Source organism: Gossypium raimondii, chromosome 3 (assembly GCF_025698545.1).
Source record: "Gossypium raimondii isolate GPD5lz chromosome 3, ASM2569854v1, whole genome shotgun sequence".
In the NCBI taxonomy this organism is placed as follows: Eukaryota; Viridiplantae; Streptophyta; class Magnoliopsida; order Malvales; family Malvaceae; genus Gossypium; species Gossypium raimondii.
The window spans coordinates 29,798,715-29,824,440 of NC_068567.1; positions in this window are offsets into that span (position 1 = coordinate 29,798,715).

Here is a 25,726-nt window from a genome sequence, read left to right on the forward strand (position 1 = left end):
ACAATATTATCGAGGTAACAATTCCAATTCGATTTTAAGAGTTCAAAACCACCTTTTGTTACTAACAAGTCTTCTTTGAGTAATGGAAGTAAACAATCGATTGGAAGAAAGGGCTCTGCTAAAACGCAAACACCTTCTAAGCACCCAATTTAGGTGATTCGAGTGCGAAGAGGACTCGTGAGATTGAATGCTTTAAGTGCAAAGGCGTGGTCATTATAGTAGAGAATGCCCTAACACGAGATTACTTCTTCTAAAAGATAACGGTGAGTACACGTCCGACTCGATAATCTGATCCGGATATGCGAACTTGTGGATGATGGTGATAATGGCGACGAGTTGGTCGAACCACCAAAGGAAGGGACTTTGCTAACTTTCAATGCCTTGTAGTTCGTCAACCCTTAACATTCGGATGAAAGATGATGATAACCAAAGGGCCAATATTTTCCATTCTCGGTGTTTTATTAAAGGTAACTTATGTTCACTCATTATTGATAGTGGTAGTTGCTCAAATGTGGTGAGTAGCTATTTGGTTGATTCTTTAAAGTTACCTTGCACCAAACACCTAAGCCATATCACCTTCAAGGGCTTAATGAATGTTCAAGTTAAAGTTACTGAAAGCAGTCCTTGGTCACTTTTAAACTCGGCAATTATGAGGATGAAGTATGGTGTGATGTAGTCCCAATGCATGCGGCACACTTGCTCCTTGGACGACCTTGGCAATTTGATCGTGATGTTACACACCAAGGTAAACTTAATCGATACTCCCTTGTATTTAAAGGTAAGAAATTCACTTTTGCTCCTTTAAATCCTACTGATGTATATAAAGATCAATTGAGGATGATAAAATTTTGTGAGGGGGTAAAGGAGAAAGAGCAAATTCAAAAGACAGAGAGAAAAGAGGCTAATAGTAGTGGAAAAAGTCAAAATTTAAAAAGCCCAAAGGTGAGTGAACCCTCTAGTGGTAAAATGAGCGGAAAAAATCTTTTGGCAACAAAAAAATATGTGAAGAGAGCCCTACTTAATAAACAGCCTTGTATCCTTGTGAGGTTTAGGCAAAATTATTTATCTTTATCTAACATTAACGAAAATCGCCTAGTATGTTTCAATCTCTTTTGCGGGATTATGAGGATGTTTTAGTGAGGCCCTAAAGGTTTACCACCTTTGCGAGGATAGAACATCAAATTGACTTAGTACCGGAGCTTGATTCCTAATCGACCAGCCTATAGATGCAATCCAGGAGACAAAGGAATTGCAAAGGCAAGTTGAAGAGTTACTAGACAAAGGGTACATTCGTGAAAGCCTAAGCCCTTGTCTTGTTCTGTCCTATTGGTACCAAAGAAAGATGGTACGTGTCGAATGTGTGTTGATTGCCGCCCAATCAACAAAATAACGATAAAGTATCGACACCCAATTCCTAGACTTGATGATATGCTTGATGAATTACATGGTTCGATTATATTTACTAAAATTGATTTAAAAGCGGTTATCATCAAATTGAATGAGGAAGGGATGAATGGAAAACAGCCTTTAAAACAAAATTTGGATTGTATGAATGGTTAGTTATGCCTTTCGGCCTTACTAATGCACCTAGCACATTTATGAGATTAATGAATCATGTTTTAAGGCTTCACTTGGGTAAATTTGTAGTGGTTTATTTTGATGATATTTTAATTTACTCAAAGACTTTAGATGATCATGTTTTCCATGTTCGAACTGTTTTGGATATTCTCTGAACGAAAGATTATTTGCCAACCTTGATAAATGCACATTCTGTTGTGATAAACTAATATTCTTAGGTTTCATAGTTAGTGCTCAAGGTATTCATGTCGACGAGGACAAAGTCAAGGCAATTAAGGAGTGGCCGACTCTAAATCGATGGCGAGGTGAGATCTTTCCATGGTTTAGCTAGTTTTTATAGGCGATTTGTGAAAGATTTCTCTACTATTGCTGCCCCATTGACAGAGGTTATAAAGAAATCGTGGGTTTCAAATGGGGTGAAACCCAAGAAAAGGCCTTTCAAACTCTAAAAGCTAAGTTATGTTCGCTCCTTTGCTTAAATTACGATTTTGCTAAAACTTTTGAACTTGAGTGTGATGCTTGAGAATTGGAATCGGCGCCGTTTTAATGCAAGATAAGCAACCTATTGCTTATTTTAGTGAGAAATTGAGCAGTGCAGTTAAATTACTCGACTTATGACAAAGAACTATTGGCATTAGTTCGTGCACTTCAAGTATGGCAACATTATTTGCTGCCTAATGAGTTTGTCATACATACAGATCATGAGTCTCTTGAATGGTTAAAGGGACAAGGTAAGTTGAGTAAAAGACATGCCGATGGGTAGAATTCATTGAAACATTTCCTTATGTGATACAATATAAAACAGTAAAGATAATGTAGTTGCAGATGCTTTGTCTCGACGATATGCTTTAATGACTACATTGAATGCTAAAGTCTTAGGGTTTGAACACATTAAAGAATTATATGATGCTGATCTTGATTTCGGCCATATCTATAAGAATTGTGGACATACTACTTTTGAAAAATTTTATCTTGTAGATGGCTTTCTTTTTCAGATGAACAGGTTATGCATACCAAAGTGTTCCATGAGAGACTTATTGATTCATGAAGCCCACAAGTGGAGGTTTAATGGGACATTTTGGAGTGGCCAAGACACTAGATATCTTGCACGAACACTTTCATTGGCCACATATGAAGAAGGATGTGGAAAAGGTATGTTCCAAGTGCATTACATGCAAACAAGCAAAATCTAAGGTAATGCCTCATGGCCTTTACATTCCTCTACCGATTCCTACTTCACCTTGGGTAGATTTATCCATGGATTTTATTTTAGGTTTGCCTCGAACAAAAAAAGGAAGAGATAATATATTTGTTGTTGTTGATAGGTTTTCAAAGATGTCACATTTTATTCCTTGTCACAAAATGATGATGCTACACATGTGGCGGACTTATTCTTTAAAGAAGTGGTAAGACTTCATGGCATCCCTAAAACAATTGTTTCGATAGAGATGTCAAATTCCTTAGCCACTTTTGGAAGGTATTGTGGGGTAAGCTTGGTACTAAATTGCTTTATTCTACTACATGTCACCCCAAACCGATGGTCAAATGAAGTAGTTAATCGAATCTTAGGGACTCTATTACGAGCTATGGTGGGAAAGAACATTAGAAATTGGGAAGAATGCCTACCATTCGTTGAATTTGCATATAATAGATCTATTCATTCTACAACTGGTTATTCCCCATTTGAACTTGTTTATGGTTTTAACCCACTAACAATTACTTGATCTTGCGCCATTACCTCTTGAACATGTTACAATTTAGATGGCGAAGAAAGTGAGTTGGTGAAATCCTTACATGAGAAGGCTAGGCAATGAATAGCCAAAACAAATGACGCCAACACCAACAAAGCAAACAAAGGCATAAGCGGGTTGTACTAGAACCGGAGATTAGGTTTGGGTCCATTTGAGGAAAGAACGATTTCCTACAAAAGGAAGACTAAGTTGGACCCAAGGCGATGGGCCTTTCAAGTACTCGGCGGATCAACGATAATGCCTATAAAATTGATCTACCCGGTGAGTACAATGTAAGTTCTACTTTTAATGTGGTGACTTGTCCCCATTTGATTTTTGATTCGAGGACGAATCTTTTTGAGGAAGGGGAATGATACGAGTCATAAAGGCCCAATCCAAGTTCAAGAACGTGATGGGCTCAAATTGCCACAAGGCCCAATAACAAGATCAAAGGCAGACAAATGCGGTCCAAACTAAATGGGACCATTCAAGAGCTTGTTAGCAAGGCCTTAGATGCATACACGAGAGAACAAGAAAATCAAGATTCACTTTCTTGTTTTCAAGAAAATCAAGAAACCGAATCTTGGCCCAATTTTGCTGTTCGAAGAGATTTCAAGAATCAAGAAAATCAAGATTTCAAATCTTGGAAATCTTGGTCCAAGAAACCAAATCTTGCAGCCAAAACGCATTGGATCTCCATTACGAGCGTCAACGACCCAATTTTGGTAGGAGATGGATCACGAGCCCAAATTCTTGAAGGCGAGGCCCAATAACCAAAATTTAGCCCAATCAAGAAATTTCTTCATCCTTAGTTGAAAAATCAAGCCAAAATGTTAAAGGGCCCAATTTGTAAACATCTTACTTGTTTAATTTAATTTTTTTAATCTTTAGGAGCATTACATGTAAAATTCGGCCCAAAACAACCCATATAAGTGCATGGCCGAATTTACCTTGTTATTTTATTAATTAGGTTTAATTTTTATTAGTTACTTGTGAGATTAGGATTTGTTGGAGGCCTATATAAGCATTGGCCAGCCACCCTTTGTAAAAATCATCTTATTATTATTTTTCTATCAAATTTGATTTGTTGAGTGCAGAATTTTCTTTGGGGTTTTCTCCAAGAATTCTCTCTTGAGTTTTCTTTAGAAGTTGTTTTAACAATCTTTTGATTGTGGGAGCCATCTTCAACCTTCTTCTTGCCATCGATATTCTTTGGAGGGGAGATTAGAGCCGTTTGAAGGAATTTGTGAATTCTTTCGGAATTCAAGGGTTCTTAGGACTTTTCTTTAATTCCTTGCTGTTCAATTTATTTTCTTTATTATTGCTTGTGCCGATTCTTCTTCTAATTTTCTTTGCTGTTTTTTTGTTTGTGTTTCAGCCTTGATTAAACTCCAAGAACTCTTCGTTTAATCGATCCCTTTTATTGGCAGCAACTATTCGATCCAAAATCCCCAAAATTTAGGGTTCTTGCCATTCTTTTTTATTTCTTCTTGTTGGGTGAAATTAGGTCTGGAATTTGGGCATTCTTGGCGATTCAAGTTATTGATGATTAGCACTCTTTCTTTACTTCCAAATTCGTTCAATTTCATTAATTTCTTTCTTTTCTTTTGTCGCCCAAATCCTAATTTTCTATTAAAGATCTGATTGATTTAATTCGTTCTTTGTTTAGTGTTCTTGAACAGATTCGCTTGTGGAGAATTGATCTTGGAGTTCGATTTTGTCTTCTTGAACTACGAAAACATCTATTCATTCGTTCTTTGTGTCTTCTTTGTTCATTTAATTGAATTTGGGGATTTAATTCGGATCGATTAGTTTAATCTTGTTCTTTGTTTTAATTTCAGATCTGTTCATTTAGAGCTTTCGTAGGAGTTTCTCGTGACTTGGCAACTCGATCTTGGTCCGCGCGCCACCCCGTATCAAATGGGCTGCTTGGGCTGAATTTTTACATATAATAATCCTAAAGTCTAAAAATTAAACTTAGATATTTAAACAATTAAAATTTTTACAAATTGGGCCACTTTAACAATTTGGCCTGATTTTCAACTAAGTATGGTTTGACTTCTTCGTTGGGCTTGGAATCATCGTATTGGGCCTTGCCTTTAAGAACTTGGGCTTGTAGTCCATCTCGTACCGAAATTGGTTCGTTGATTCTCGTAACAGAGATCCAATGCGCTTTGGCTGCAAGATTCAGTTTCTTGGACCAAGATTTTCAAGATTTGAAATCTTGATTTTCTTGATTCTTGAAATCGCTCCAAACAGCAAAATTGGGCCAAGATTCGGTTTCTTGATTTTCTTGAAAACAAGAAAGTGAATCTTAATTTTCTCTTTCTTTCGTGTACGCATCTAAGGCCTTGTTTGGCCTTTGACCTTGTTATTGGGCCTTGTGGTAATTTGAGCCCATCACGTTCTTGAGCTTGGGTTGGGCCTTTGTGACTCGTATCAATAAGTAATCAAACTCGCGTGTTTAAACCTGGAATTTGTTTTGGTTCGATTTGTGGAAAAATCAAGCATATTAAATTTCATGTGAAAAATATCTATAGTTTTGATACTTGGTTTTTGAATAAGGTAACAAAATTTGCCCAGTTTGTCTTCAATTTATATTCGTGCCTTAAACAATTTCTTTGGATGTATATGAAGTTCGCGTTTTGTTTGGAAAAGGTTAATTCCACCACAAAGCTTCGACTACACTATATCTCCGAGGAGCGAAGGTTTGTGTTAATCGAGCGAGGGAAAAACGATCTTTATTTTTCTGCTCATAAAGGTAAGACCCTTGGAAGTCTTGAAATGTTGTTGTTCTCCTCGGATGGTGTTAAAAATCGTGTTGAAGATTTAACTTTTGTAAAACACTTAGATCGTGTTGTGCTTAGTTGTTCCATTTTGCTTGACGATGATCTATCTATTTTGGTTGTTGATAATAAGATTATTGTTTTTGATCATTTTTATGATGCATGTGTGAATGAATCTATAGTCAATCGTCTAATGCACGGTATGATTGTGCAACTCCGTGAACCGTTTGAATCCTTTCAAATACCTGCGTGATACGCCCCGGCCTCATTGATTATTCAGAGTCGTATAGTTGCCCGATCGTTAAAACAAAGAAGAATCATTGGAGTTTGAATTGAAGTCGGATATGGGCTAAATAGGGTTTATGGGTGTCAAAGGATAGGTTTATGAAAGAAGGCTAATTATTTGTATGAGGTTCAGCTATGAAAGAAAAGGAAACTCGGTGTTTGAATTTAGAATGATAACTTGAGAACAAGAGTGAACCAATACTTCGTTTGAAGATTGACCCAAAACTTATAGGTTCTTAAGTTGATAGGAGATGGATTGGAAAACCTCGACCCACTATCTATAATAGATAGGAACCTTGGTATATTTTAGAGTGAACATACACGATATCGTGATGAGTTCGGTTGAACAAAAAGCAGGTTGACGCCACTAACTAATTAGATAAGTCAACGAAGTTTTTGGACGAAATTTAAGAGAAGAGTTCTCTCAACAATTTGACAGCAATTCGATAATGTTCAAAAAGTTCCTTACAAAATAAAATCAACACAATTTATAGGCAAATAACTAGGCTAGCCGAATAGCCACCTGAATTCTTAAAAACTAAGTAAATGAATCTATTTAATTAGTGAATAAGATTCAGCCGAATGGGAGCTTGAATGGGCAGCTTCTAGAGCAAACATTGGACTTGGAAACTTGGAGATGTGCATGGCAGCAGCTTGATTCATTTAACATGCTTAATGAGCTCATTTATAATGAAACTATTGCTGAAAAGTGACCAGCAATTAAGGAGCTACTGATCAGCCTTTTTGTAATGTGAAAACCTTGAAACGAACAGCCTCCATGTGTGAACATTCGGTCTTGAAGAGTCCCTATTATGTGAACACTTAGAACTGAATAGCTTCAACACGTGAAAGGAATTTAACTAGCTGAAAAGTCAGCTTGGGAAAAGAAATCAGCAGCACAATTGCTGAATAGTCATCTTGAAAAATTGGCAAACTTTAGCTGAATGGTCACTTTGGAGTCTTCAAAAGTCAGCACATCTTCTTTAAGTTTTTCATGCACCTAGGACGTCCCAATTTAGTGTACCTGCAGCAAATTCATTCAACAAATTAAATGCAATTTAGACACATTAATATGGTAGCAATTAACACTAAAAATCCATGCATTAAATTCGGCAGCCCCTAGGACAAATTAAAAACATGTTCAAGAATTGGACAACTTAATTATTTAATCATTAATTTGGCTGGACTTAGGACACCATTAATTCATGTAATAAAATTGGAAATATTAAGAACATGCATTAAAAATAAAACACATCAATATTTAATATGTCCAGATTTTTAATTAACCTTAAACTAATTTAATTATTTAACTAATCAGCAACTAAATTTATTTATTCCAACAAATCAACAAACTAAAAGTGAGCTCCTCGAGCTAAATTTGAGCTAGTTGAACTTGAAGTATATTGCATGGTTTGCTCAGTTCATTGATCTCAAGTTGTCCAGCCACGATATTGCACCAAATTCCATTGATGAATGCCGAAATTCCTTCCTTAAATCTTTTAGCTTCGAGCACGGGTTATAGGACCCGTTGGAAGCATCAAAGGCTCGTTGGCATCCTTAGTTGACTCCTTAGCTACGGCCGTATCACTGCGTGTGACGATTATGTCTACCATTTGATTCATTATTCACGTTCTGGTTATGACTTGTGGAAACAATTTGAGACATTTGAATGCCTTAAAATATGTCCATTTTTGTTTCGAATACTTGACGAGGCATTGGTGAGTAAATTAATTTGTTTGCATGATTGTCAATATGTTGTTTTGAACCTGTCCATTCGCATGCATTATACATGTTTTGTTATGCTTATGATTGGACTACGAGCTTGCTTGCATTGCTATTTTCTAACTTATGGCTATTTTTTTCAGTTGACTCAATTGCCATTTGCCCCGTTCAATCGAGAAAAGTCAAGTAAGAGGAGCTATGTTCGAATGAACCAACGCTTTGACTTGAGGACAAGTCGCTTCGAAGAAGGGGGAATGATACGACCCTGCCCTAAAAACGTCCTTGGTTCAGTTCATCAGGCGCCTTTCGTAAACTTTTGCAAGCTAAAGTAGTTTGTTCCAGCTCCATGGAGCTCTCTGTTCGAGCTGATTCTAGCTCATTGAGCTTGAACTTCAATTTATTTAATTTTATACTTTTAGTTTGTTGGAATAAATTTTACTTTATTAAGTTAGTTAAAATAATTTAAGTTCAGCTCCAATAATTTCGTGTTTAATGTGTCCAAATTCTGAACAAATTAAATCAAAGATTAAATGTGTTCTTAATTAATGCATGTTTTAATGTGTCAAGTTAAGGACAAAATTAATATTTGTAGATAATTAATTTGTCCAACCGAACCTGTCCATTTAAGTTCTCTTGTGTAGCCAAATTTAATGCTGCGAATTAAATATGTCTAGTTAACCATTTAATGTTGTCTTAACATGAATTAATGGTTGATGGGTGCAGGTACATGGACAACATTTAAAAGAGTGAGCTGTTGATTGCTCTCCTCCAAGTGACCATTTGGTCATTGCAACAGCTACAAGTAGCTGAAGCTTATTCTTCCCAAAGTGGCCGGCTAGCTCCCCAAATCTACCTTGAAAGCTTTCACACCTGCTGATACGAGTCACAAAAGCCCAAATTCTTGAGGGCAAGGCCCAATAAGAAGATTCCAAGCCCAATCAAGAAATCCACCCATACTTAGTTGAAAATCAGGCCAAATTGTCAAAGTGGCCCAAGTTGTAAAGTTTTATTTTTATTTATTTATTTATTTATTGTACTTAGTTTAAATTTTTATATTCAGTCCAAGAGTCCCAAATAAAAGACCCTTGGCCGAATTTCCATATTAAAATAATTAGGAGTTTTTTTTAGTTTTAGTTTTAGTGTTCTAATTAAATTAGGAAAACATTTGAAAGGCCTATTTATATGGCTTGGCCAGCCACCCTACATTACATTACAATTATATCAAAAATTTCAGATTTGTTTAAGTGCAGAATTCTCTTTGAGTTTTTTCTCCAAGAATTCTCTCTTGGGTTTTCTTTAGAAGTTGTTTTAACAATCTTTTGATTGTGGGAGCCATCTTGACCTTCTTCTTGCCATTGATATTCTTTGGAGGAGATTAGAGCCGTTTGAAGGAGTTGTGAGATCTTTCGGATTTCAAGGCTTCTTAGGACTTATCTTTTAATTTCTTCTTGTCAATTCTTTCTTTATTTACGCTTGTCTTTGAATCTTTATCTAATTTATTTTCGATCTTATTGTGTTTTCAGCCTTTTTCTATCTTAAGGAATTAGCCCAAAAATCCCCAATTTCTAGGGTTCTTCCATACTCTTTTTGGGTGAAATTAGATTGTCGAAATTTGGGGAAAACTATCTTGGTGTTCAATTGGGCAGAATCGCAATCTCCTTTAGGGTTTCAAAAACCCTTATTAACACTTATTTCTATTCTCAATTTGATTCTTTGCTGATTTGGGGATTTTATTTTAGATCTGGAAATTCAAAGTTCTAATCTTTTAATTTTCTGTTTCGTTTCAGATCTGATTGTTTAGGGTTTTCGTAGGAGGTTCCCGTGACTTGGCAACTCGATCTTGGTCTGCGCGCAACCCCCGTATCACCTGCTGCACATTTTGTTCACATCACAAGGCTTTCCAGATTTTTGTTTTCACACACACAAGGCTGTTTGCATTCGGTTTCATACTTGGATGACCATTTGATACGAGTCTCAAAGGCCCAACCCAAGAACGTGATGGGCTCAAATTGCCACAAGGCCCAATAACAAGATCAAAGGCCCGACAAATGCGGTCCAAACTAAATGGGACCATTCAAGAGTTTGTTAGCAAGGCCTTAGATGCATACACGAGAGAACAAGAAAATCAAGATTCACTTTCTTGTTTTCAAGAAAATCAAGAAACCGAATCTTGGCCCAATTTTACTGTTCGAAGAGATTTCAAGAATCAAGAAAATCAAGATTTCAAATCTTGGAAATCTTGGTCCAAGAAACCAAATCTTGCAGCCAAAACGCATTGGATCTCCGTTATGAGCGTCAACGACCCAATTCCGGAAGGAGATGGATCACGAGCCCAAATTCTTGAAGGCGAGGCCCAATAACCAAATTCCAGCCCAATCAAGAAATTCCTACATACTTGATACGAGCTCGATTCGGATGATGTGACGAGTCGTATTATGTTCCCGATCGAATTTAGGTAGTGTCGATTTAGTTCAAATTCAATAAGATGAGTTATATTGGTTTTAAATGATTTAGGAAGGAAAATGGGGATAAATGGTTTCCAATGAAACAAGAACGAACCCTTATTAGCAAATAAGGACCCGGGCTTAAAGGTTTCAAAGAAAAGGAAAGAAATGGTAGATAAAACCGAGACCCTCTATTTAGCAAAATAGGAACCTTCGGTATAGTTGGAACGCCACACCTTATGGTGATAAGTTCGAAAACAAAGTCAGATTGACGCCACTCGTAAATATAAGTCAATTGAGCTTTGAAGAATAAAGAGAGTGAATTGCCTCACTAAAATGATATTTCATTCAGAAATTCGTCAAAAGTCCTTTTACAAGAAAAAAAGAAACTATTTATAGAATTTCAACTAGTAGCCGAATAGACAAGTTCAAGACTTAATTTCTAAGCAAACATTCAACTAAAATTTAGCTTAACTTCATGAATATGGGGCAATGTAGATTCGGTGAATTGTGACCAACTATGAAGCTTCCACCTTAAGCAAATGGATCTTGGAGATGCATGTAGCAGCTACATTCGACTAATGGGTTTAAATGAGCATTCAAGAGGCAACTCTTGCTGAAAAATTACCAATAATAAAGAGAGTACTTGAGCAACCATATCGGTGTGAATGGGCGGTTTTGAAGAGCCTTAAAGTGTGAACACCTTGAACCGAATGGCCAAAAGATTTCCAACAATGTGAAGGAAATAAATGGCGACTTTGGATAATGAACAATCATCTCTTTTGGCGAATGGACACATAGAAAACTTAAAATCAGCACACCAATTTTAATGCATTCCATGCATGTATCGTTAGGTGCATGAACCCAATATGCATGCATCTTCTCATCCATTGAATCTTCATGCATGAATCTATCCAATTCACCTTCAAATTAATTTGCACCTAAAACACACATAAACTTAATTAATTTCAAGCAAATTCAATTGAACTAAATTAAAGTATAATGTGAACATCCTAAATAACATTGAGACAACTTAAATATTAACAAATCATAACACATAAATTAATTTGATGATTTAAAACATGTAATAATTTAGACAAACTAAATGTAATCAAGACATCTTTAATTTGACTAAATCAAGACATATTAAACACTTATATTAATTAAAGACATATTTATAAGTCGTAGTAAAACTAAATTAAAGCTTATTTAAATGGTCAAAAAATTCCAGCAATTATTAACTAGCTGGAACGAAATTCAACTTCAAAGAAGTTGAAAATGTTCAGCTCATCTTTAAGCTCCTTGTTTTCTTTTTCCTCAATTCGTTCCACAAGTGCTGAAATAGCATCTTTGAATCGTTTAGCTCTAGCTCGCGTTATCGGACCAATAGGTAGCTTAATGTCTTCTTGTTCGTTCTCTACTAGGTTCATAGGCAAGCTCACATCATTCCCCTCCTCTTCAGAACGATTTGTCCTCAAATTGAATTCTGCATCAAACGGAGACAAATCAGAAACATTAAAGGTCGCACTAACATTATATTCACCAGGCAAGTCCAACTTATAAGAATTATCGTTAATTCGTTCAAGGACTTGAAACGGTCCATCCCCTCTCGGAAGTAGTTTAGATCGTCATTGCATAGGAAATCTTTCCTTGCGCATATGCAACCACACCCAATCTCCCGGCTTGAACACAACTCGTTTACGACCTTTGTTAGCATGTTGTTCATAGTTCTTGGTCTTTGCCTCAATGTTTTCTCGAACTCGTTGGTGCAATTGCTTGACGAAATCATCTTTACGCTTTCCATCTACATGCACAAATTGGTTAGAGGGCAATGGCATTAAGTCAAGTGGTGTTAAAGGATTGAAACCATAAACGATTTCAAAAGGAGAAAATTTGGTAGCTGAATGAACGGCTTGATTATACGCAAACTCCACATGTGGTAAGCATTCTTCCCAAGCCTTCAAATTCTTCCGAATAATAGCTCGAAGCAATGTAGACAGAATCCGGTTGACCACTTCGGTTTGGCCGTCCGTTTGCAGATGGCAAGTGGTTGAAAACAACAGCTTGGTTCCAAGACGCCCCCATAGTGTTCGCCAAAAATGGCTAAGAAATTTCGCGTCTCGGTCGGACACGATCGTCCTAGGCATGCCATGCAACCTGACCACCTCTTTGAAAAATAAGTTAGCAATATTAACGGCATCATCAGTTTTATGACATGCTATAAAATGGGCCATTTTTGAGAACCTATCTACAACCACAAATATTGAATCTCGGCCATTTTTACTCCTTGGTAAACCTAGCACGAAATCCATGGAGATATCAGACCAAGGGGTTTCGGGAATAGGTAATGGTTTATACAAACCGTGGGGCTTAATTCGTGACTTAGCCCGTTTGCACGCAATGCACCTATTACAAAATCGTTCGACATCCCGTCGCATCTTGGGCCAAAAGAAATGTTCGTGCAATGTAGCTAATGTCTTAGCAACACCAAAGTGCCTCATTAATCCTCCGCTATGGGCTTCTTCAATCAACACTTCTCGTACGGAACCTTGGGGTATGCAAAGCTTTCCTTCTCGGAATAGGTACCCATCATGTTGATAGTACTTCTCGTAAGCTCCTTTTGCGTATAACCTAAAGAATTCACCAAAGTCAGCATCGTTGACATATAAATCTTTAAGGAATACAAACCCCATCAATTTTGCATCCAAAATATTTAGCAACACATACCTTCGAGATAGTGCATCAGCCACTACATTTTCCTTACCTTTTTTATATTTAATAACATATGGAAAAGATTCGAGAAATTCTACCCACTTAGCATGCCTCTTATTCAACTTGTGTTGCCCTTTTAAATACTTCAAGGACTCGTGGTCGGTGTGTATTACAAATTCTTTGGGCCAAAGATAGTGCTACCACGTTTCTAAGGCTCGAATCAACGAGTAGAGCTCCTTGTTGTACGTCGGGTAGTTTAAAATGGCACCGTTGAGTGATACGGGGTTGTGCGCGGACCAAGATCAAGTTGCCAAGTCACGAGAAACTCCTACGAAATCCCTAAACAATCAGATCTGAAACGAAACAGAAAATTAAAAGATTAGAATTTTGAATTTCTAGATCCAAATAAAATCCCCAAATCAAGAAAGAATCAAATTGAGAATAGAAATAAGTGTTAATAAGGATTCTTGAAACCCTAAAAGAGATTGCGATTACGCCCAATTGAACACCGGATAGTTTTCCCCAAATTTGACAATCTAATTTCTCCCAAAAATAGTATGGATGAATCGGCAAGAACCCTAGAAATTGGGGATTTTTGGGCTAATTCCTTAAGATAGAAAAAGGTTGAAAACACAATAAGAACAGAAAATAAATTAGATAAAGATTCGGCACAAGCAGAAAGAAAGAAAGAATTGACAGTAAGAAATTAAAAGATAAGTCCTAAGAAGCCTTGAAATCCCGAAAGATCTCACAACTCCCTTCAAACGGCTCTAATCTCCCCTCCAAAGAATATCAATGGCAAGAAGAAGGTTGAAGATGGCTCCCACAATCAAAGGATTGTTAAAACAACTTCTAAAGAAAGCTCAAGAGAGAATTCTTGGAGAAAACCTCAAAGAAAATTCGCACTCAACAAATCAAATTTAATATATATTTGGGAAGTTGTTTACAAGGTGGCTAGCCATGTCTTTAAATAGGCCTTATAACTAGTCTTAATCTAATTAGAAAACTAAAATAAAAAACTCCTAATTATTTTAATATGGAAATTCAGCCAAGGGTCTTTATTTGGGACTCGGACCTAATATTTACATAAAAATTAAACTAAGTAAAATAAATAAATAAATAAATAAAAGTAAAACTTTACAACTTGGGCCACTTTGACAATTTGGCACGATTTTCAACTAAGTATGGGTGGATTTCTTGATTGGGCTTGGAATCTTCTTATTGGGCCTTGCCTTCAAGAATTTGGGTTGGGCCTCTGTGACTCGTATCATTCCCCTTCCTCAAAAAGATTAGTCCTCGAATCTGAAAAATCAAATGGGGACAAGTCACCACATTGAAAGATGGACATGTTTTAAAGCATTCAATCCTCTCAAATTGTTTCCACAAACCATGAATAAATCATGAGTAATAAATCAAATGGTAAACGTAATCGTCACAAATAGGTATTTGAAAAGGTTCACACGGTTCACGAGTTGCACAATCATACCATGCATTAATTGACGGACTATAGATTCACTCACACATGCATCATAAAAATTATCAAAACAATAATCTTTTATCAACCATCAAAACAGATAGATCATCAATAAATAAAATAGGACAGTCAAGCATGTTTCGATCTAAGTGTTTTACAAAATTAAGTCATCAACATGATCTTTGTCACTATCCGAGGAGTACAAAGGTGTTTCAAAAGTTTCAAGCATCTTACCTTTATAATGAGAAGAATAAGGTCGATTTTACCTTTTCCATTTAATACAAACCTTCGCTCATCGGGGCATAGTGTAGTCGAAACTCCGTTGTTGAGTTAACCTTTGTCAAATGCAACTCAAACTTCATGTATAACCACATAAACTGTTTAAGGTACGAATATAAATTGAAAACAAATTTGGCAAATTTCGTTACCTTATTCAAAACCAAGTATCAAAACAATAGAAAGTATTTGCACACAATAGATGATGCTTGATTTTCCAACAAAATATACCAAAATAGATTCCAGGTTTAAAAACTTGATTTTGATTGGTCATGCCGAAGTGTAACAAAGATTTCATTAAACCAATCAAGTTAAACCATGAGGGTTTTCGCATACGTACCAACTTACATTCAAAACTTTTTTATTCACCAAAATAGATTTGCACAAATTCATGATTTTACACAAGGCAAATCAAGAGAATAACAACTCACGCTTCCTTTCTTAGTTCGTGGCAATCCTAGAATAAAATCCATGGATAAGTCTACCCATGGTGAAGTAGGAATCGGCAAAGGAGTGTAAAGGCTATGAGGCATTACCTTAGATTTTGCTTGTTTACATTTGATACACTTAGAACATACCTTTTCGACATCCTTCTTCATATGTGGCCAATGGAAGTGTTCTATCCCATGTAAAGGTGGTAAACCTTTAGGGGACTCACTAAAAACATCCACATAATCCTGCAAAAGACATTGAAACACACTAGGCAAATATCCATTAATGTTAGATAGAGATAAATAGTTTTCCCTAAACCTCACAAGGATACAAGGCTGTTTATTGAGTAGGGCTCTTCGCACTTCTTTTTTTGTTGCAATCAATTTTTTCTCTCTAGTTTTGCCACTTGCGGATTCACTCACCTTTGGGCCATTTAAATTTTGACTTTTTCACTACTAGCCTCTTTTCTCTCTGTCTTTTTATTTTTCCTTTCTCCTCACCCCTCACAAACTTTCATCATTTTAATTGATCTTTATATACATCATTGGGATTTAAAGGAGCAAGAGTGAATTTTCGGCCTTTAAACACAAGAGAGTATCTATTGAGCTTGCCTTGGTGTGTAACATCACGATCAAATTGCCAAGGTCGTCCAAGGAGCAAGTGTGCCACATGCATTGGGACCACATCACACCATACCTCATCCTTGTAATTCCAGAGCTTAAAAGTGATCAAGGACTGTTTTGTAACCTTAACTTCGAGCATTCATTAAGCCACCAAGGTGATACTGACTTAGGGTGCTCGATACAAGGTAACTTTAAGGAATCCACCAAATAACGCTAACTACATTTGAACAACTCCCACTATCAATCATAAGTGAACATAAGTTATCTTTTATAAAACACCTAGAATGGAAAATATTGGTCCTTTGGTTATCACAATCGTCTCCCATTTGGATGTTAAGGGTGCGGTGAGCATCTTATTATTATTTTTTGGACTACACAAAACAAACACTCAACACTCAAAAAGAAAAATTAGCAAACCTCACCGTTAATCACTCAAAAATAAAAGTTCAAATTCTCAATGAGGTAGAATTCAATCTTGTGAGTTCTTTATCGGAGTTTATATCAACCAATTAGAGAGTGTGAACCAAACTACCAAAGAATCCTAATTTGCACTAGGATGGCAAAACTGACGAGACACCAATTGATTTGTGTTGCACCGAGGAAGGATTGTGCACACGTTTAAATCCTACTAATACAAGAAACAAGAAGGTGTTAGATATTGTAAAGGGAGAATAAAAAGCAAACAAATGAAAACCTACAGCTAAGAATCAATAAAAATTGTTGAAAACAGAAAACCCGAAAAACTGCGGAGTAACTTGACAACTTCGTTCGAGGTTTTCCCGATCTCAAAAAATCCCAAAATTAAATCTGGAATGTCTTCAAATATTTAATTTTTTGATCTGGAAAATTTGGGCACCAAATTCAACCCGCTGAATATTTTTTTAATTTTTTATTGGATTTCGTCTTTTTTCAATTTTTTGACTTTTTCGACTTATTATGTTGCGGGAAATATTTTTTTATATTCAATAACAGTGCCAAAAATATGTATGTAAAATTTCAGATCAATCAGAAAACGTTTACCCACTCAAATGAATTTTTTTGAAAATTTTTCCGGTAAAACTGCTGTTTGTAATTTAAAAATAGAGATCAGTTTAGAAATCAACCAAAACACCTAAAACGCCCAAAATCTGATACCAAATGATACGGGTTTGCGCGGACCAAGATCAAGTTGCCAAGTCACGAGAAACTCCTACGAAATCCCTAAACAATCAGATCTGAAACGAAACAGAAAATTAAAAGATTAGAATTTTGAATTTCCAGATCTGAAATAAAATCCCCAAATCAGCAAAGAATCAAATTGAGAATAGAAATAAGTGTTAATAAGGATTCTTGAAACCCTAAAAGAGATTGCGATTCTGCCCAATTGAACACCCAGATAGTTTTCCCCAAATTTCGGCAATCTAATTTCTCCCAAAAATAGTATGGATGAATCGGCAAGAACCCTAGAAATTGGGGATTTTTGGGCTAATTCCTTAAGATAGAAAAAGGCTGAAAACACAATAAGAACAGAAAATAAATTAGATAAAGATTCGGCACAAGCAGAAATAAAGAAAGAATTGACAAGAAGAAATTAAAAGATAAGTCCTAAGAAGCCTTGAAATCCGAAAGATCTCACAACTCCTTCAAACGGCTCTAATCTCCCTCTAAAGAATATCAATGGCAAGAAGAAGGTTGAAGATGGCTCCCACAATCAAAAGATTGTTAAAACAACTTCTAAAGAAAGCTCAAGAGAGAATTCTTGGAGAAAACCTCAAAGAAAATTCGCACTCAACAAATCAAATTTAATATATATTTGGGAAGTTGTTTACAAGGTGGCTAGCCATGCCTTTAAATAGGCCTTATAACTAGTCTTAATCTAATTAGAAAACTAAAATAAAAAACTCCTAATTATTTTAATATGGAAATTCAGCCAAGGGTCTTTATTTGGGACTCTGGGACTGAATATTTACATAAAAAATTAAACTAATTAAAAATAAATAAATAAATAAATAAAAATAAAACTTTACAACTTGGGCCACTTTGATAATTTGGCCTGATTTTCAACTAAGTATGGGTGGATTTCTTGATTGGGCTTGGAATCTTCTTATTGGGCCTTGCCTTCAAGAATTTGGGTTGGGCCTCTGTAACTCGTATCATTGAGTTTCTCGCTAAAATACGCGATAGGGCGTCCATCTTGCATCAACACGGCTCCAATACCTAAACCTGATGCATCACACTCTAACTGAAAGTTTTATCAAAATTAGGCAATGCTAATAAGGGTGCATGAGTTAAACAATCTTTAATTTTCAAAAAGGATTTTTCTTGTTCCTCTCCCCAAACGAAGTTGGAATTCTTACGAATAACTCCAGTCAAGGGCGCGGCTAAGGAGCTGAAGTTTGGCACGAATCGGCGGTAAAAACTTGCTAATCCATGGAAGCTTCGAACTTGGGAGACATTCGTCGGACGGGGCCATTCTTGGATCGCCTTGATCTTCTCTTGATCGACTTCAAGACCCTCCAAGCTAACAACAAAACCTAAAAACACAATCTTGTTAGTGCAAAAATCACATTTCTTCAAATTAGCATACAAGGTTTCTTTTCTCAATACTTCCAAAACAGCCTTTAGATGTAAAACATGTTCATCCAAATTTTTACTATAGATCAATATATCATCGAAGTATACTACGCAAAATCTACCAATAAAAGGTCTTAGAACATGATTCATAAGCCTCATGAATGTGCTTGGGGCGTTCGTTAAGCCAAATGGCATAACGAGCCATTCGTAAAGCCCATGCTTTGTTTTGAAAGCAGTCTTCCACTCGTCTCCCTCACGCATCCGTATTTGGTGATAACCACTTTTAAGATCGATTTTTGAAAACAAACTTGCGCCACTTAGTTCATCGAGCATATCATCCAATCGCGGTATAGGATGACGATACTTAATGGTTATCTTATTAATTGCACGGCAGTCCACACACATCCTCCACGTTCCATCCTTCTTCGGAACGAGCAAAACAGGCACGGCGCGTGGACTAAGGCTTTCACGCACATAGCCTTTTTCAAGAAGTTCGTTCACTTGCTTTTGTAGTTCTTTTGTCTCTTCGAGATTGCTTCGATAAGCAAGACGGTCCGAAATAGTAGCCCCCGGCACCAAGTCTATTTGTTGTTCAATTCCACGAATAGGTGGCAACCCACTCGGGATTTCTTCCGGGAAAACATCTTTAAAATCCTGCAACACAGACAAAACAGAAGAGGGCAACTTGTCATCAAATTCGTTAGTGCCAAGCAAGCTCTCCTTGTACAAAAGAACCAACAATGGTTGTTTCAATAACATCGATTTTGAACTTCCTCTCTTTTACAAACAAATTCTTTTTCAATCTCATCACTCATTTCTTTTTCTTTTGAATCACTCTCTCTTTTTTTATCACTCATCTTTTTGTTTTTCTTCTTTTCTTCACTCTTTTCTTTATTCTTTTCATTTTTTTGCCCTCTCTCGATTTCTTTTGATTTTTCAATCGAACTCCTCATTTTGAGTTGATCTTCGTACACTTGTTTCGGTGATAACGGAGCTAGTGTCACCATTCGTCCCATATGCTTAAAAGAGAATCGATTTGTGTAACCATCATGAATTGCTCGCTTGTCGAATTGCCACGGACGTCCCAAAAGAAGATGCCCCGCATGCATCGGTACAACGTCGCACATCACTTCATCTTGATATTTTCCGATTGTGAATGGAATGAGCACTTGTTTTGTTACCTTCAATTCTCCACCATCGTTAAGCCATTGGAGTTTATACGGATGGGGATGTTTGGTGGTGGCCAATCCGAGTTTCTCCACCATCAATGTACTAGCCACATTTGTACAACTTCCCCCATCGATTATCACGCAACAAATCTTACCTTGCACTTGACATCGCGTATGGAAGATGTTTTCGCGTTGTTGATCATTTTCGGCACCTTGCAAAGTAAGGCTTCTTTTCACAACCAAGATTTCTCCATTCTCGGCTTGTTCGATGTCTTCCTCTTCTTCGAGTTGTTCAACAGCCTCTTTCTCTTGTTCACTTTCGGATTCAATTTCACCATCATCTCGAACAAACATCGCATTCCGGTTCGGGCATTGGCTTGCGATGTGGCCCCTTCCAAGACATTTGAAGCATTTGATGTCTCGGGATCTATTTGGTTGGGCATCCATCTTTCCTTTACTCGATTCGGCCATTGGTTTGTTGAATTTGGTAGCTCCACTTACTTCTTTATTTCGACTCGGCAAGTCTCGTTTGTTGGACCCTTGCCCCCACCTAGTTGTAGAAGAAGTATTAGGGAAAGAACGGAACGTACCTTTTCTCTTTAATTGTTTTTCAACCTTTATGGCCATATGGACCATATCAATGACCTCGACATAATGGTGTAGCTCCACAATATTTGCAATATCTCGGTTAAGGTAGAAATCGAGCCATGGTGGCTTCTCGATCTTCCTCCACATCGGCGCGGATCATGGCCACTTCCATTTCCTTGTAGTAATCCTCCACGCCGTTGGCCTTGAGTTAAGCTTTGGAGCTTTTGATACAACTCCGGTGATAGTAGCGGTGAATGAATCGCTTTCTCATTATGGCTTTCATTTCCGCCCATGTAGACACGGGACGTTCGCCATTGCGTCTTCGGCTCATCGTGAGTTGATCCCACCATATTATGGCGTAGTCGGAGAATTCTATAGCAGCTAACTTCACCTTCTTGCTTTCCGAGTAATTGTGGCACTCGAAAACTAACTCCACCTTCTTCTCCCATTCAAGATAGGCCTCGGGATCCGACCTTCCTTGAAAAGCAGGAATCACCATTTTAATGTTTTTTAAATCATCATCGGTCCTCTCTCGATCTCTTGGTCCCCGTGCTCGTTGGCCTTGTCACCTTGCACTTTATCGCGAAGCTCGATCACTTTCAACGTCACTTGCTTCATATAGATCATTTGCATGTTGCCATGGACGTTCTCGCTCTCTTCTCGGAATAGGAGGGGTGTTCGCACGTTGGCTTTGTTCCTCCATTTGTTCCATTCGTTCATGAAGGGAATCGAATTGAGGTTGGAACAAACGAGAAATTTCTCGCACGATTGCTTGAACTTGTAGATCGGGCACTCCGCCTCCGGGAACGTTTCTCCTTGGTTGAAGATTAACTCCTCCACCAGCGGCATTCGAGGCTCCTCCACTCGTTGCTCGTCATTCCGGGCTCCTAGACATGATGATTAAAATTAAGAAATTATCCTCACCACAAAAACCTCACAATTTCTCTCACAAGAAAAGAATTCACTCCTCTCGTGTTTCACTCTATTTTCGGCTTTTTTTTTACTCTCTTGCCTTTTACCTCTCAAATCCAACTCTCGATATTCTAAAAAGCCACTTAGATTTATCCACACTTGTGGGTCGGCTTCAAGGGGTTTGCAAAGGAAAGTCGTATGGTTTAGGGTAGGCTCGGAAGAAAGAAAGGTTTAAAGATGTGGCGTATAAAATGGATTCACTAATTGGAAAAGAAGAATCACTTGAATTTTTTTTAATAGCGTGGAATTTTACTAAGATGGATATAAAGGAATATAGAATGTGATTTTGGAAAAATTTTTGTTGAAGTGTCTCCAGACTCTTTTTTTTTTACGGAACTTTCACGTCTTTTCGTCCGCACCTAGACCGTATGCAATTTTTTTTCCAATTTTTTTTCTTTTCGAATTTTTTTGACTTTTTTTTCGAATTTTTTTTCTAAGCTACAATTTACGTACCTAAATTAACCAGCTCTGATACCAACTAATACGAGCTCGATTTAGATGATGTGACGAGTCGTATTATGTTCCCGATCGAATTTAGGTAGTGCCGATTTAGTTCAAATTCAATAAGATGAGTTATATTGGTTTTAAATGATTTAGAAAGCAAAATGGGGATAAATGGTTTCCAATGAAACAAGAACGAACCTTTATTAGCAAATAAGGACCCGGGCTTAAAGGTTTCAAAGAAAAGGAAAGAAATGGTAGATAAAATTGAGACCCTCTATTTAGCAAAATAGGAACCTTCGGTATAGTTGGAACGCCACACCTTATGGTGATAAGTTCGAAAACAAAGTCAGATTGACGCCACTCGTAAAGATAAGTCAATTGAGCTTTGAAGAATAAAGAGAGTGAAATGCCTTACTAAAATGATATTTCATTCAGAAATTCGTCAAAAGTCCTTTTACAAGAAAAAAAGAAACTATTTATAGAATTTCAACTAGTAGCCGAATAGACAAGTTCAAGACTTAATTTCTAAGCAAACATTCAACTAAAATTCAGCTTAACTTCATGAATATGGGGCAATGTAGATTCGGCTGAATTGTGACCAACTATGAAGCTTCCACCTTAAGCAAATGGATCTTAGAGATGCATGTAGCAGCTACATTCGGCTAATGGGTTTAAATGAGCATTCAAGAGGCAACTCTTGCTGAAAAATTACCAATAATAAAGAGAGTACTTGAGCAGCCATATCAGGTGTGAATGGACGGTTTTGAAGAGCCTTAAAGTGTGAACACCTTGAACTGAATGGCCAAAAGATTTCCAGCAATGTGAAGGAAATAAATGACAGCTTTGGATAATGAACAATCATCTCTTTTGGCCGAATGGACACATAGAAAACTTAAAAATCAGCACACCAATTTTAATGCATTCCATGCATGTATCGTTAGGTGCATGAACCCAATATGCATGCATCTTCTCATCCATTGAATCTTCATGCATGAATCTGTCCAATTCACCTTCAAATTCGGCTGCACCTAAAAACACACATAAACTTAATTAATTTCAAGCAAATTCAGCTGAACTAAATTAAAGTATAATGTGAACATCCTAAATAACATTGAGACAACTTAAATATTAACAAATCATAACACATAAATTCGGCTGGACAGATTTAAAACATGTAATAATTTAGACAAACTAAATGTAATCAAGACATCTTTAATTTGACTAAATCAAGACATATTAAACACTTATATTAATTAAAGACATATTTATAAGCTGTAGTAAAACTAAATTAAAGCTTATTTAAATGGTCAAAAAAATTCCAGCAATTATTAACTAGCTGGAACGAAATTCAACTTCAAAGAAGTTGAAAATGTTCAGCTCATCTTTAAGCTCCTTGTTTTCTTTTTCCTCAATTCGTTCCACAAGTGCTGAACTAGCATCTTTGAATCGTTTAGCTCTAGCTCACGTTATCGGACCAATAGGTAGCTTAATGTCTTCTTGTTCGTTCTCTACTAGGTTCGTAGGCAAGCTTACATCAATACTTAGTTGAAAATCAGGCCAAAATGTCAAAGGGCCCAATTTGTAAACATTTTACTTGTTTAATTTAATTTTTTAAACTTTAGGAACATTACATGCAAAATTCGGCCCAAAACAGCCCATATGAGTGCATGGCCGAATTTTCCCTTTTATTTTATTAATTAGGTTTAATTTTTATTAGTTACTTGTGAGATTAGGATTAGTTGAGGCCTATTTAAAGGCATGGCCGGCCACCCCTTGTACATCACACTTAGAATTATTCTTAAATTTCAGATTTGTTGAGAGCAGAATTTTCTTTGAGTTTTCTCCAAGATTTCTCTCTTGAGTTTTCTTTAGAAGTTGTTTTAACAATCTTTTGATTGTGGGAGCCATCTTCAACCTTCTTCTTGCCATCGATATTCTTTGGAGGGGAGATTAGAGCCGTTTGAAGAGATTTGTGAAGTCTTTCGGGATTTCAAGGATATTTAGGACTTATCTTTTATTTCTTGCTGTTTCGTTTTCTTTGTTTAATTTCTCTTATGTCGATTCTTTATCTCATTTGTTTGCTGTTCTTCTTGTGTTTTTCCAGCCATAATCAACTCAAAGAATCAAATTAAATCATCATTCATTGGCAGCAAGAAGTTGTTCTCAAATCCCCAAATTTTAGGGTTTGGCCGATTGGGTCTTAATCTGTTTGGAGTTCTTTTGGTTGCTGAAATTTGGGCAATTCATCTTGGGTGTTCAATTGGACCGAACCGTATTTTAAATTCACTTATTGAATCATTCAATTTCATCAATTTCTTTCTTTTCTTTTTGCATTAAAAATCTGATTGTTTTAATTTATTTACTGTTTTGGTGTTCTTGGGCAGATTCGGCTTGTCGGATTTCACTATTGGAGTTCGATTTCATCTTCTTGAACTTCGAAGACATCTATTCATTCGTTCTTTGTTCCTTGCTGCTCATTTAATTGAATTTGGGAATTTAATTACAGATCTGATTTGTTTTAATTCGATTCTTTGTTTTTGTTTTCAGATCTGTTCGTCTAGAGCCTCGTAGGAGTTTTCTCGTGACTTGGCAACTCGATCTTGGTCCGCGCACGCCTCTATATCATTTGGTATCAGATTTTGGGCGTTTTGGGTGTTCTTGGTTGATTTCTAAACTGATCTCTATTTTTTAAAGCACAAACAGCAGTTTTACCCAGAAAAATTGTTCGAAAAAAATTCATTTGATTGGGTAAACGTTGTCTGATTGATCTGAAATTTTATATACATATTTTTGGCACTGTGATTGAATATAAAAAAATTAATCCCGCAAAAAATCAGTCAAAAAAGTCAAAAAAATAAAAAAAGATGAAATTCAATAAAAATTTAAACAAAGATTCAGCGGGTTGAATTTGGTGCCCAAACTTTCCAGATAAAAAATTAAATATATAAGGACATTCCAGATTTAATTTCGTGATTTTTATAGATCGGGAACACCTCGAACGAAGTTGTCAAGTTACTCCACAATTTTTCGAGTTTTCTGTTTTCAGCAATTTTTATTGATTCTTAGCTGTAGGTTTTCATTTGTTTGCCTTTATTCTTCCTTTACGCTAACTAACACCTTCTTGTTTCTTGTGTTAGTAGGATTTAAACATGTGCCCAATTCTTCGTCGGTGCAACACGAATCAATTGGTGTCTCGTCAGTTTTTGGCATTTTAGTGCACATTAGGATTCTTTGGTAGATCGGTTCATCCACTCTCTAATTGGTTGATATAAACTCTCCTAAAGGACTCACAAGACTGAATTCTACCTCATTGAGAATTTGAATTTTCTTTTTGAGTGATTAACGGTGAGGTTTGCTAACTTTTATTTTTGAGTGTTGAGTGTTTATTTTTGCAGGTTTTTGGAAAATGTCTAGGTGATATTGACCATAATGATGTCTATGACATGTTTCAAAAACTCCAACAACAATTAGATGAACACGCTGCCACACTTCGAACCTTGAGTACCGCTTTCAATGAGGTGAGATTGAATCAAGATCCTCATTATCGGGATCCAATTACAGAAGATAGGGATAACCCACCTCCTGCTCATAGACGCGGTCCTCGACGTGTCCCTAGAACTGATGCTGATTTTCATGATCGTGGGCAACCCTCCTTGGCAAAACCGAAGTTCACAATTCCCCAATTTCGTGGTAAGAATGATCCAGAAGCTTATTGTGAATGGGAATCTAAGATTGAACTAATGTTTAGGTATTATAAATGTCCGGATGATGAGAAAGTTGTGTTAGCAACGCTGGAATTTTTAGATTATGCATTAAGTTGGTGGACTCAACTTGGGGTAAATCGTCATCGGAATTATGAAGGTGAGATTTCGACATGGGAGGAGTTGAAACAAATTATGCGAAAAAGGCTTGTTCCACCTCACTACTATAGGGAGATT